The following is a 15,014-nucleotide window of genomic DNA, read 5'->3' as shown; positions in this document are numbered from 1 at the left end:
CATGAACACTGTAGAGATGTAGCCTCTGAACAGAGCTGCAGACATGCACTACTTTAATGTTACTTAAACCCTTTGCAGACCTTGAATCTCTAACACAGGATGCCACCAGTAATTTCATTTTGGACGAGTGCGCTATATACATATTCCAATTATGACTCTTTGTGTACATGACATGATGGCCGTACAGCAACAACATTTTCTGTTATATTTATGATCTGGATTTATTTTCCCAGCATCTGACGTCATTGCATTTACAGTAATGAGCAACAAATAGTTTATTTAAAAAGGTTTTAAATCCATTAAAGAAGACTATTGCTTAAAGGCTTGAGTTTTATACAGAGGCAGGAGTTTTGGTGAGACACTTGAATAACATTTGCTGTTTGTCATTTCAGCTGCTCAACGTCGGTGCTCTGCTGTTGTGCAGTAACCTTTTCATGCTGTGCGCAGAACGAAATCAGATTGCAGATGCAATTATTTTTCACTCACTATTCAATCCCAATAACATGCGGTTCGTTACTCCAGATTTAACGCCTTAGTTAACCCGAGAAACAAGTTGCTTGTTGAATATTTCCTATGGCATAACAGAATTGTAATTTCACCACCCTAAAATCCACCAGCATTATAAGATAAATGTTTTTTTTTTTTTCAACTTTACAAGATATTCATAAAACGGAAATAGATCTCCAGGTTGATTCCACATCGTTTTATCCAAATCAAGTCTGACGGCTTTCTATTGCTATGTATTGATTGGGTTAAGAGTTATAATCAATACTCTTTATTCTTAGGCCCAATTCAACACCTGAACGATGGCAGATATATTTTTATCTTTCAATATTGTCAAGTATCCATCAACAATTTTCTTAAAATTTCTGAAAAAATAACTCTGGTGCAAACAATTACTCCATTAGTAACATAAATAGGAATCTACGTTCAAAACAAAAATGATAAAACAAGATTTAAACCTGACAATGTCTTATAGATTTAAAACTAACAGTAAGGTTAATAGTAAAATATTCAAAGTGAGGCGCAGAGAAGAACAGACAACAACACATTTTGATTGTAATAATCCTTTCACAGCTTTTTGTCTGTGTGACAGGCTAATCATCAAGGGCAATAAAACTTGCGAGTCTGAGGTCTTTGTTTTTGCGACTTAAGTGTGACTCGAGTCTGATTCACGAGTCACTTCCTGTAGTCACTATTTATTTATTTGTTTTAGGTGCAGAGATTGGTGATTGTAGTCAACTGTATTTTTGTGAATTCAGAGAAGAACGTAGATCTATTAAAAAAATATATATATATTTGACTACATTTGTCCTGTACACCTCCTAAGTCCTGAGTATAAACAGTTGATGACGTACTATATCTGTATATCTAATTTTATACGACATTATGTCTCTGTAGGAATAACGTCCTGCAGCATCTGGCAAAGTAAGACTTAAAGCACTCCTCTTATGATATACTTAGACTGTGACACTTTTCTAAACTTTGTCTTACTCCCACAGTTTGTTATGATAGCCATCTAATGGATGTCAAAGAAAAGCCAAGAGGACTGTTGACCGGTATGTGAGAAGAAGTTTTGCGAACTGTGAAAGGAATCCTATTGTGACTATCAGATGGTGGTTAGAAACATGTGTGTGCCTGGTTTTTCTGCATGTTTATTCTCTCTAAGCGGTTGTTTGTTTCTCTGTGTGCAATTTTTACTTTATGAAGTATAAACGTTAAAGAACGTCTGACAAAAACAACATTAAAACTCACTTTGTCTTTCAAGAAATAAAACAAATAAGACCATAAATAAAATCCAGTGTAAATACTCAAGCACATTCCGCCCGGCGATTTCTGCAGGAACTCCCCTCGGGGTTATTAGATATTGTATTGAGAAATGTGTACAATGCCTCGTACTCATCACTTTAACTTTGCCGAGCAAAACTGTATGGCGTAATTATCGTCTTGTACAGCAGTTGGCTCATTGCAAGTGCTGCTCTGACAGACGTGCACAGACTCGTGTTGCTTTCTTTTTAGCAGATGTTACATGCAAACGCTCATTTCTGCGATCAAAACTGGATCTGGGGCTCGACTTCCCCCAAACATCACCCATCCAGCCTTGAAAATGCCAAAGCATAATTGATCCAATTTCACAAAGACACACACCGTCTCTCTCTGCCTTCCCAAACAGATGGGAACAATGCTGCAGAAAGAGGAAGAAGCAACATTCCTGCTGTTTATCTAGTCATCTGATCTGGCCAGCGAGTCATGTGTTGGAGCAGAGTTAGAGGCTTGGCAGGACGCTTTGAGCCAACTCTGGCCAACGTATTCTGTTATGTTTTCAGCATCCAAGCTTATTTTTTAATAGCACCCTTTGTCATAATCTGAATTGGGTGCTCACATTCATAAAGTTGTCAAAAATATCTCCCTTAAATTTAGACAATGTACAAAAATGCTGTAAATGTGCTGACTTCAATGATCCGGTGTTTTGTAAAACTGCTATTTATACGTCTTGCTGTGCATTAATAGCTATCCCACAGAGGATAGTACCAAGTCAAGTATCGCATTCTGGAGCGAAGGTCAACAGTTTAATTGGAAGTGCAAATTATGTTCACAAGTAATCCCAAAGTGGATTGAGCCACGGGTAAAGTGAATGTGCACATTGCAAGAGTGTGTGCATTTAGCAAAAGGCAAGGGAAGAGTTCCAATGTATTTTTAGACCTGCACGTGTAGCCAAGCTCCGACTTTTATTACCACAGCATTGTTTTTGGTCCTCAAAGCCTTTTTCAGTCACACCAGGCTACTTCAGCGGTATGCTTGTGATTCAGCTAAACTATCACTGCCAATTTTTTTCGTAAGAAAAGAGTAAACATTGATTTGATGACTATGGCTCCCATCTGTTGCCTTAACAGTGAGCATTTCCCCCCACCTCTTTCTGTCCATGCTGCTTTCATTCGTCGTCTCTCTCTCTCTGTCTCTCTCTCTGTCTCTTCCCTTGTTATCCCAAATCTGCTGCAGGCTGATAGTCTGCAAAGAGTACCCTGTCACTGTATTCCCCTTGCAGCCACACTTACCCTTGCAGAGCAGACACAAGCTCTCATCATTGATCTTTCTCTGCGTCTCTGAGAGGCAAAAAGTGATGCTGCATATCTTATAATCGTCAACATCCGAACGAGTCAGGGTTGGAGCCAGATTTGGTGCAGAGGCTGCTAAGTGGAGCCGAATGGAGTGGGTTATCGGTGCAAAGAGCAGGAGGCGAAACTGAACCTTTTAGCTGTGTCACGGGCCAGTGGAACTACACATCCACAATGGCACAGTGTTCGTATCTTAGATACTTGTCAGTTCGAGTTCACAAGCTAAATGACCCCGTTAGCTATGCCTGATATTTCTTGGCATGGATAAAACTAAGCCTACATTCAGGCATTGTTAAAAATAATTTCTCCTCATTGTAGAGACTGTAATAATTCAATATGCTTGACGTAATACTTTTATAAATGTATAATACTAACCGTTCAATTCAATAGTGTCACAATAAAAGCTGTTCAGCAAGACGTGTTCTTGATCCTGTCTGCTTGCACCCTTAAGAGAGACTCACAAACACATTTTCTGCTAATGTCAAGGTCTGGAAATGTATCTGCGGGTGGGACAGAGTTCCAGGGTGTTGGATCTATGCAAATATTTGCAGTGCAAGATTAGGTGTGTTGACTCTGTGGCAGGTCCAGCCAACACTGATGCAACATTGCAGCTGCTGCAGATAGCACTGGCATCTCAACTGTTCAGAACGTCCTCAAGTTGTCTGTTTTTATATGAAGGACTGACCTTCATTAGTGTTTTTATCCCCCATTTCTTGAAAGTAGGGATATGCTAATTGGGCTTTTCTATTTTTCTATGGGTTTAAAGAATACAAGATGTTCAGGAGTTTGTTTGTTTTTTTCGATAGAGAAGTAGATTTGGTTCAAACAGAAAAGGAAGGAATTAGATGGTTCTTTCTATTTCTACATAAAAGGGTGTTTGCCAAAGCTTTATCTGATTTTTGTTAAAGTCAAAAAATTTGAATTAAAGTAGATAGTGGTGGTTCATTTGTTTATATATTGAAAATTGAGAGTTCTCGGCATCCGTGCATTGAAGTGAAGATTCCTTAATGATCCGAAATGTTTGCTTTTTCGCTTTTCCCAACAAAAAATATATAATTCCATTGATTTTGACAAATGATTTTTGAATAATTATGCAGCACAAAAATGTGATACTCCACTCAGACTTTTCTCTTCAAGAGTGCTGCATTGCAGAAGGATTGAGTTGGTTGTTCAGTGGATTTCAATAATAAATAGAGCTGGTCAAAGAAGCTTACAAGACTAGCAATCACCTTTTACATTGATTCTAAAAATGCACCAGTCAGGCTTTTAACAGCCAATACTGACACTTTTTTTTCTTTTCCTAATGTTTGGAAAAGAAAAAAATATGCAGTGGAAACAGAAGCAACGGCCAACCAACCAAAAATAAAAGCAGATCAAGATAAGATTTGCATAGTATGCAACAGAACAACATACTGCTTGTTTTCTGGAGGTGGATGTGTTGATGTTTTTCATAAAATTGGTATTGAACCTGGTTAAATTTTCATAGCGACCCGTGCCGTGTTAACTTCACCTCTGGCAAGTGATTACAAAATTTAAAAACAACAGAAATAAATTCATACACAAGAAGTCCTCCAAATGTCTAGTTGACTTTGTCAAGTTGGATCTGCTGACACTAGACACTAACACACTAGAGCAACCAATAGGTTTTCAATTTTTAAAAAGGGACAACCAATTCTAAATTTGTTACCACTTGAAACAGGAAATGCAAAAAGGAGAAACATTCACAAGATGTATTTTATGTATTTTTCATATTATGTAAAATCACATCTTTGGAGCTTTGTATCAAGTTATAATGTTATTCCCTCATCAAAGACATGCCCAACGTGTTGCTTTAATTCTTTCATGCATGTTTGAGAAATTCTAGACTCTCCTATGGCAACCATTCAGGTGTGCCTCAGTGTTTGCTCCCACAATGCACCACCTATTTTCACAAAGCTCATCCTTGGAGTTGCAATCTCAAGCCGAGCTTCCTCCTCACTGAGTACCAGAAAGAGCAGGAGCTTATTAAAGAGAAATTCTAGACTCTCCTATGGCAACCATTCAGGTGTGCCTCATAAAGAGACTGAGGCCCAATTTCAAGCCGTCAAATTTCAGTCAAATTTCTTTAAAGTTATGTTTGATTTATACAGTATTTTTTATAACTGAAGGTAATTGATTGTTCAATAGAAAACATATAATACCTCTCATTTAACAAAAAAAAAGAAAAAAAAAACTGTATTGCCCAATTAAATGGGCATTTCAGAACACAACAGATTTGAATTGAATTTGGATTGATTTGTATTCAGTATAACTGGATATAAATTGAACCACTTTGTCTTGTAAAGTGCTCTGCAATTAAATTAGTTGTAATTTTGTGTTATATGAGCAAATTGAATTGAAAATCATTAACTAAACGGTGTTTTTGAAGCAAACCAACATAAAAACAATCCCATTCCATTTAAAGAAAAAAGAAAGAAAGATAAAAACATAAAACACATCTAATGTCAAGTTAGTATTGGGACTACTATTGATTTTTTTCTAAGGTTTATTAGATAAACATCTAACCCATTAGACCATAAGAAGATCCGAGCTACTTTCTCAAACAACTAGTTGGAACAGGGAGCTCATGCAGCTGATTGAAGCTGCTACTGAAGGAGACCATTCCTTCTCTGAAAGGTTCTCTGGGTTCTGCTTGTAGCCGTTTGTCCAACGAGAGGCTGTATCAGCCCATATTTCAAACAAACCTCATAGTACTTTATCAGGATTTTATCTGCTAGACCAACACAAGGTAGCACATAACTGTTAACGGGGGGAAATGGGACAATTCTTCACAAGAACATGAACAGTTCAGTGTGTTTATTTAGCCCCCCTTATTCTGATGATGTTCCTAAATAAAAGCTAGTGCAGTCAATTTATAATCACAAAATAAATAGTCAACTTATGTAATTTACATAGTGACGCTCTGTAGAGGCCGAAGGTTTCTCCTACAAAATTAAAGGAACAAACATCATGAAGAAGAAGAAGAAATATAGCAGACAGGTTATTTGTACCTTAAGCATGCTTAAGGTACAAATAAAAATTACTCCAAATATGAAAGACATTATGGAGCACTGGGCAGTTCAGCATCTTTATGCAGCCCTACCAAGATATAAATGTCTACCAAGCTGAGAGGCCAAGCAAGGAGATCTTTAGTCAGAAACAGCCAACATGCTTTCAGTAACTCTGGGGGAGCTGCAGAGATCCATAGATCAGTTAGTTCTGCCCTCCATGATTCAGGTCTTTACGAAAGAGCGGCACAAATAAAAGTAATCAGCAAACATAAGGAAGAAGATGCTACAGTAGTCAAATGGACACAGATTGCACATTTCCAAAGCACTGCAAATCCCACTTAAGACTCCATGTCTACGAGGCATGAACCGATTGCAGTGTTCTGTCCAACTTGCCAATTCGCATTTTGGCCTATACCTATTTATTTCATAACTCAAGACCTCATGGGTAGTTAAATGGGTTTGAGGTGTCTATAAATATAGTTGGCAACAGCGGGGTGAGTATTGTTAACTGCACACTTGCAGCTATGATCTAGAGGGCAGGTTTGTCAATCAGTTTTCTCTCATAGCAGAGCAAAAAGAGACTGGCTGATTTTTTGTGGAGCTAGATAAGATCAGTGGGCAAAATCACATGCAAGTATCAGCCGATCACACAACATTAAGAAAATTGGGACCAATTGATCAGTACATCCCTAAAATCAACAGAGAAACATGGGGCAGCAATATGCTATGGAGATGCTATTCTTTGGATAGTTTCGTTGGTCAGAACATCAATAGAAGTAACCCTGGGACACAATCATTTTGAGGCTGAAAGCACTTTTATAAATGCCCAAAAACCTTGCAAAAGATTGCACAATTTTACCAAATGATGTCAAGCAAAATTGACATTTACTACTTTGGCATATTTAAGTACAACATGCCTCAAACATGTTTTAAATATTTATCAACTCAAGTGATTTACCCTTTCTATGTTAGAAGTAACAATATTAAACTTTTGTGTTTGCAAAGACGTCTAAGTTATAAGCACAAACATTTACAGTCAGAATGTCTAAGATGATCTGTTCACTACACAAGCAAAACACATAAATGAAAATGGTATACATTATAATTATATTCATTTTGTTTATTCACCCACCCTCAGGACAGAGTTTCACCTCCATAAGTACCCATTTCAATGCACTGTGTGCTCAGGGAGAAAATATTGGCCTAATTTATCAACTGGCCAATATATTGACCCACCTCCAGAGGAGATACTTCTTTAATATATGAATATAAGATTAAAAAAAAACAAAAAACAAAAAAACAAACAAACACTGATGCAGTCACATTTCCCTCATTCATTGCCTCATTGTAGTAAAAAGGCCACTTTCCACGAACCCAGCACGATTTTATTCCCTGCTTAAAATAAATAAACACTCGAAGCATGTAACAATTAATCAGAAATAGCATTCATGCTACACACCATTAATGTAGATTACATCATTAATTCCAAACGCATTACAGAGTGCAATCACATCTCAACTTCAGCACACTGAGCTTGGCACGGGGGAGTATACAGAGGCATACAGCAGCAACAGCTCTCATGCAACCTACTTATCAGTGAGTAATGTCTGCCAGTGGATCAGCAAATGCTGCACATCACCCTCACATGAATGAGACTGAAAAAAATTAGCTTTGTTGCTTTCATCATTCAGGACAAATGTAATAAACAGTGCGTCATCTCCAGCATGTTTAATGCTGAAGAGCAAAAAGCACAATAATTAGTTAATGGGGCCTCTGCAAAAGAGCGAGTAAGACAGGATGAAGATCTATGTTACATCTATATTATGCATATGTTTTAATCAGATGGTGACTGATGCAGACTGGGTTCTATGCTAAGCCATAGTAGAAGAAATGAATGTTGCAGAAGTGGAAAGGAGTCCTTTAGTCAATTGTTACCAGATAGCTTGAAGCCCTAACCAGGGCTGAGGGGAAATAAAACAAGTTCTCACCAGTTCAGCATTAATATTCTTCAGCGGGAGAGGTTCATGTCTCAGCCTGCAAGAGACAAAAAAAAAGGGACATACTGTAAGATTCGGAGGGACTTTCACAAATCGCATTAATCTAAATCTGGTCAGGCTTACGACCGCACTATGCAATGATAGATAGGTGGTGCGTCCTGGTATTATCCCTTGCCAAAGAAAACACAAAGGGCAGACCTGACAGACTCAAAGTCTGTAATTCAACGTGTTTTTAACGTACTACTCCAACACTGATTATGTTAGTCAGCATGCCAGGCTGCTCGTCTGCCGGCCTTTTCCTCCAGCTGGCTGTCGGAGCTTCTACAGTCCCAGATCCTTCAGCGAGGTGTTAACACATCCATAAGGACGACTGGCAAATTTTTCAAGCTTCTGCTGAGGAAAAACTACGCTGATGAAGCACTATGCTGGATTTGGGCCAGTGTGCAGCATGCCAAGATTTTCACACTTATTGTGGACTGGAACCAATGTTTATACTGATACATGGGCATACTTTTACAACATGATGAAAACAGAATCACGTCCACGATTATGCGAGCTCTTACTGTAAAAGTAATGTCATATTTCCTGGGCAAAGACCCAGTTTTGAAGCACAATCCATACATTTCCAATAGGTTATTCTGGACCCATTGACTTGGCCTGCTCTGTCTGATATTAAATCAGATTTGATGTGTTTGGGATCACAGTCATGTTTGGAACACCCAAGTTGGTCCAAGTTTCAACCATCCAGCCAATTTAAATATATGCTAAAAAAAAAAAATCCACTTTTGTGAAGCAGAAAATACTGGCATGTGAGCAGTGATCTAAGGTGCAAAATCCATATAGCTTGATTCCTTCACATAGTTTCTGCAATTGCTGCCAAACATCTTTTGTCTTATTTGGCGTATCCATGTTTGTAGCTACAAATTGCATCTATTAACGTCTTTAAAATCCAAGCTTCAACTTCCTGGCTGATTTGTTAGTTTTCTGTGTAGCCCACAGACTTTCAACAGGGCTGAAGTTAAACCTTATGGAAGATTCCCCAAGCTTCAGTTTGGGGAATGATCTTCCGTATAAAAGCCTGCTTCTATGCGTTTTTATAATCTTTTGAACTATAAGGATGGAAAGGAAAGATGATTAAGAAGTTCAAGCACAACCACTAAGGCTCAAATATGAAAATTCAAGTGTAAATCTCTGACATATCCTTTGACTCATTGTGGCATTTAGCAAATAGAAATAAGTTTGGTGATGACCTAAAACAAGAGTAGTTTGGCTTCCTTTATCTTCAGATAGTGAGAAAAAAAAGTATGTATTTTTTATTCAGTGTATGTATTTTTTGTTTTCAACTATATCTGAGATTTCATATTATAAATTTGACTTGGATGGTTAACCAAGAAAACCAACCAAACACTCAACTTTTGCATTATCTTTAAAGCCAAATCTAATATGACATTCATGTGTATGGCAAGATTCTGACCATAACTATAATTTGGTTAAAATGTATATTATTTATACATATATATTCAAATGCATACTTAGACATTCACAAAATGCAAATTGGGAAGGCTAGATAAAACGGCACAGGATAAATATTGAAATCAACCAATAGGAGTTGTCAAAGGAGAGCCTGTTTTGACTGAGCGCTCCAACTCATAAAAGAAGCAGTGCAATATAAAAACAAGGAGAGGAAATGAGCAATAGAGCATCTCCTGTAAAGTAAACTGCCATGAAGTGGAATTCAATTTAAGTGCCACCAGTAGAAAAACCTCCTGGCGAGCAAATCAATAAAATGTTGGCAAGCTCACCATAGAGTAACCACGGGAAAAAAATGATTTCTCATCTTTTGCAGAGCGTATCCCTTAAAGCCATTTTATAGTACAAACTCTAAAATATCTTTAAATATTTCTCAGCTGTCTTTTCATCAGTAAAACCCAGCCTCTAAGTCGTACTATTTGGCTTGTAGGCGACTCAGACAATAAGTATTGTTAATATGATTGGCTCAGTGGAGACGGAAACAACCAAACTGCAATAATTGTTCAATCTGTACTGCTGTAAATTAGGTTAGATTGCATCACCGCCTACTTTGTTGCGCTCCAATTTGATATATCTCTACCCTGATGTGCTGGGGTTATTACTTTCTCTTTACTGTATAGACACAAGATACATATCTGTAATCACATCAGTCAGATGGAAATTGACAACAACAAAAAAACAAAACAAAACAGGAAACATTTACACTAACAAAAAGTTGTCTGCTTCCAGACCGTATTGCAAGCTGAAAAAAAATTAAATAATCAAATCTAGAGAAGGTCTAAAGTGAGCAAGACTTTCAGCAGATAACAGGAAGGCTGAATGGAGCACAGCAAATTTGAGGTTTCATCCTTTTGAGTTGTAAACCTCAGTCTTTGCAGCCGTTTGGAAATCTCAGGATTAAAGTAAAAATCGACATTCTCCAAGGGAGAAATAAAGTTAGCTGCGCTAATAATGCTACTTGCTAATATAAGATGCTAACGGCTAGTTTAAAAGGTCAACGCTGTTGCCATTTTAGCATTGTTTCACAATGTTAAAATCCTGTTTTTCCTCCGACTGCTCCCTCTCCCTCTCTTTCTCTCACGCACACACAGATTGTGACGTCAACTCTGCTTATGATATAAATAATTAATCAGCGCTCACATCAAGTGAAGCAAAGTATATTAAAATCCAAAACACATGGAACAGGATGTTCAGTAAATCCAAAACACTCTCAAAAGGCATTATGTACATTAAGGAGAAAAAACCCCCAATTATAATGCCATCTCCTCTGAACAATAAAAGAATATAATAAAAACACATGAATGCCCTCGGCTAGCTTTTAAGCTCCTTAGTCCACCTCTATTCATCAAAATGCCTCCCAGTCTGGTTTTAAGCCACAGGTAAGGGATTGGGATTGTGTGTGTGAGAGCGTAATGTTTGCCTCTGTAATCACTGGCGAAACGTTCCTGTGGCAAAGTCAATATCTCTGAGAACAATTTGTTTTTCTTCACATAATCATGCCAGGCTTCCACAGGTAGAGGAGGACGCACGCGCTTTTGGAGGCTGGCAAACGGGAGACCGTTTTCAATTTTACAATAATGGCTACTGACACGCTCTGCGCCACTTGATTAAAAGCCTGTTGCCGAAAACGACATTTACGATGCTCCGTAGCGCACCTGTGAGCTGTGGTTTACGAGCGGTGAACCGGGTCCCTCTGCAAATATGGCTTATGGCTCGTAATATATAGGTGGACACAGCAAATTGGACACAACATGTGGAGAAGTCCTTTAGGTATCCTCTGCGCTCGTTCATCAGTTAATTTTAGGAGTTGCCAAGCCGGGTCAAAATGACGCAGTGTGCTCTATTTGCTCTGCAAATAGACAAATGGAGTTACCTGCTACGCATTTCTGGACAAATAGGACTGTACCTTCAGCATGCGTGTGATGGAGCTTGTATGGAGAGAAGAACTCTGTTTTCTCATTGACTGAAAATTAAAAACAGGGATGACTATGGTTCTGGCATCAATAAATAAATTAATCCTCCCTGAACTAAAAATGCTTCAAATAATAATATGAAACCAAATTAAGATAAATCCTAATCATTTAATTAATGCAGAGAGAATAAAGATAAAAGTTAGGGGCATGTAGTGTGACGTATACATGGAAAGAATCAAACCTACATCTGAACCAGAAAAGAGAAAATCTAAACTGCAGCACATTTTTCTGTTGTATTTTTGAATAGTCATTTAAAAAAAAAAAAAAAAAAGATAAGAATCAGGTGGTCATCTCTACTGTGTGTGTATAATTAAAGTGAGCAAAGTCCTCTTGTTCCATCATCCTCCCTCAGGATGATAAAAGACGTGGCGGACAATAGTTTTAGTTTTTTCAGCTATATGGAGTGTAGAGCGCAGTGCTGCCTCTACACCACCTGTTCCTGTGCACTGACTGTAAGATGGCAAAAGCAGAAAAAAGAAGGCTCCTACATTTTTGTCTCACTTACAAAAAAACAAAAAACAATTAATTAATTTGGAAATATTTACCTTTGCAAAATCCATGGAGTCATGACTTGAAAACTAAAGGAGAGACACTAATCAGTTTTAATGTGGTGAGTGTTGTTTTTAAATTACATCTGGCTAAAAGCTCCATGCAACTGCAGTGATTAATGTTGCAGTATTTTTAAAGATTTAGGAATAAGTGTTTCTTTTCCGTTTCAAAAATAGAAGCATTTCTCTTTAAAGTTTCTCTTTAAATCTTGAGTATTTTCACTCAAGATTACCAAATACATCCCAAAAAATTGACATTAGAACATGTTATCAGGAGGCTGATGTGAAAATAAGCTGAAAATGCAGCACAAATTCACAACAATCTTTAAACCCTGGAGGAAAACCGGAACATTTAGGAAATGTGTAACCTGTTAACCTGTTGTTCCTCAACTTTATAATTTCACACCAGTAGCTTGCTGATTAAACACAACCTAAAAATAGCCACCAACATGTGTTCAAAATAAAATAAGGAACCTCTTCTTGTAGTTGCAGCAGCACGGAACAGCATGCAGACTGGGATGGATGCACAGCAGCTGCACAGTCCTGACTCATTAAGCAGTCTTGGGACAATTTCTGCAGGCTATATTATTAATTAATCATATTTATAACGGCTGGACTGACATTAAAACCTGAGAGGAAGCAAAGTATGAATTTTATATGTGTGTACATGTAAGAAGTAACCCGGGCTCTGTATGTCCATTAGTTATCCATGCCTGAGTGCGCTGTGCTTGTCGTCCCTCTGCTCTGTCCCGCTACAGCTAGCATCTCTGGCTAGCCTCCCAGGGCGCTGGAAACATCAATAAACCCCTGCATTTCATTTCAATTTCAACCCGCAGCGGCTCTCTGTCGTATTTACCTGGAAGAGGGGCCAATTCCGCTGAGCACAACCAGAATAAATTCGACATGTCCCAGCTAAATGTCCATTTTAATGCGTCTGGCTAGCTAGCTGTGCGATGCTACAGTCTCCAGCGGTGTATGTGACAGAGTTAGACAGACAGAGGATGAGCGGTGTCTGAATGAGGAGAGCAGGATTTGGAGGGAGGCTCGCGCAGCCAGTGTGATGGAGTTCAAATGAAGGATACATCATTCGCCTCGTATTTAAATTCAACAGTTTAACGAAGCAGACGACACACCATAACTCTGAGTGTTATAGTAACAGCCTCGAAATACATTTCGGAAAGCCTCATTTGTTCCTTACGTGATTTCGGCGGTAGACGCTGGATTTTAATCCGTCGGCGGACAGAGATGTTGCGTGGCAGAGTCCTGCTGGGGATTTCTCTCTCCCTCCCTCTGTGCCTGTCTGCCAGTGTGTCCTCCAGCTGCTGCTCTATCCCGTCTCTCCAGCCTGCCGGAGAGTCCCGGTGCTCTTGTAGCACTCGCCCTCCAGTGGAGAACGCTTTGACTAGGGGAGCCTCTTCTGATAGGCAGCGCGCTCCCCCCCTGCACCCACAACCGACACCGAAAGACTGAATGAGTGTGTCTGTTTGACAGAAGAGTGAGTCATCCAGCAGAACCACATCCAGCTCCTCCCACTGTTTCTAACAGCTGACTACTGTAGCCTCCATGCGCTGATAAAAGACATACAGTGCCTCCCTCTCCTCCCTTTGTAAAGTTAGTAACACGCTACACACTAGTGAAGCCACTAGTGTGGCTGAATGCACATAAATCTACGAACTGTTCTTTTCAGCATATAACTTAATTACTTTATTCCAGTTATAAAAAAATTAGATGGAGGGGGCTGACATCTTCAATCCCCTCTACACAGCAACACCCCAAACTCATTCTGGGAAAACGGAAGGTGTCCCTAGCCATAAAGGATATATAAAAGTGTCATGTTATGCCATCAGTGCTACTGGTGGAGTCATGAAATAGGACTGTATCCAATTGTTTAACATCACCCTGATGATTCAGTGCCTTATTTCACTGCAACTTACTGATAGAGATTTATCCAAATCCTATATTTTGGATGACTATTTGGAATATTGATTGTGCATGTAAATTACCTTTGTGGCTTTCATTTATTATCTACAGACCATCTCACCCAATGCCCCATGTCAACAAGAGAACATGTTTACCTGTAGATGAGGTATAAATAAAAAAGCAATTCTGAGAAAGTTTTCAGAATTTCAATTTTCTCTCATTTGCAGATCAGAGAAAATTCACAAGACATTCAAACTTGTTGTTCCACAACCTTGCTTTAAGAAAATTAAATCCAGTTGTATGTTGCTATCAGTGTATCCTGAAAAAGAGAGCTGATTAAATAATCAACACAGCGGTTGCTCAGGGACGTTCAGGGACAAGATGACTGTATGTAAGCTTCTGACCCGATCTGTCACTACTGTAACACAGAATCTCTGTCTACAACAAAAGCAGCCTTCACACTGAGCCCCTGGCAATGGAAATGACATCACTGCTGATGTCTTTCAGAGCTTCACAAACCACTAGCTTAAATACTAAACTTGAAAGGTATTAACTAATTTGTTACTGTTTAAAATCTAAATTGACCAACAAACAAAAAATGTATGTTAAGCTGTAAATATACTAATGAAGTCTGTATATTAAATAATAATGTTCCATATTATTTAATAGTCCTGTATTGTCAGAAATAATGTGAGTGTTATGGTTTGAGTTTTGTCCAACACAGATTAAGGATTTCTGCGTTGGCATTCTTGGCTTTAAGATTAAGGCTCGATTAAATTCACATGTCGGTGGTTTGGGCAAAGATTGCATTTAGGGACCAAAGGCTGGACCACTCACGTTTCCGTGTCTCCCTCTGTGTGCAAGTGTGTGCGTGTTTGCTTAGTGTACCTTCCTAGTAGCA

The 15,014-nt window shown here is 38.6% G+C and overlaps 1 protein-coding gene across 3 annotated transcripts in view; it reads right to left on the bottom strand.

Moving 5' to 3' along the window:
• Positions 1-13,725, bottom strand: part of plcb4b (phospholipase C, beta 4b) — a 65,056-nt gene extending 51,331 nt beyond the window's left edge. For 2 of the 3 annotated variants that reach the window (XM_015044108.1, XM_015044110.1), the window contains exons 1-2: positions 13,392-13,725; positions 8,134-8,179 (exon numbers count right to left, since the gene is read on the bottom strand). The gene's annotated coding sequence lies outside the window, so the exon portion shown is untranslated. The remainder of the gene's footprint in view (positions 1-8,133; positions 8,180-13,391) is intronic. The other variant, XM_015044109.1, reaches the window with a different exon arrangement.
• Positions 13,726-15,014: the final 1,289 nt, after the last annotated feature.

Source organism: Poecilia latipinna, unplaced genomic scaffold (assembly GCF_001443285.1).
Source record: "Poecilia latipinna isolate Pla-1442-1.1 unplaced genomic scaffold, P_latipinna-1.0 Scaffold663, whole genome shotgun sequence".
NCBI classification, from domain to species: domain Eukaryota; kingdom Metazoa; phylum Chordata; class Actinopteri; order Cyprinodontiformes; family Poeciliidae; genus Poecilia; species Poecilia latipinna.
The sequence above is the reverse complement of the archived record's forward strand: the minus strand, read 5'-3'. Positions and strand labels throughout refer to the sequence as shown.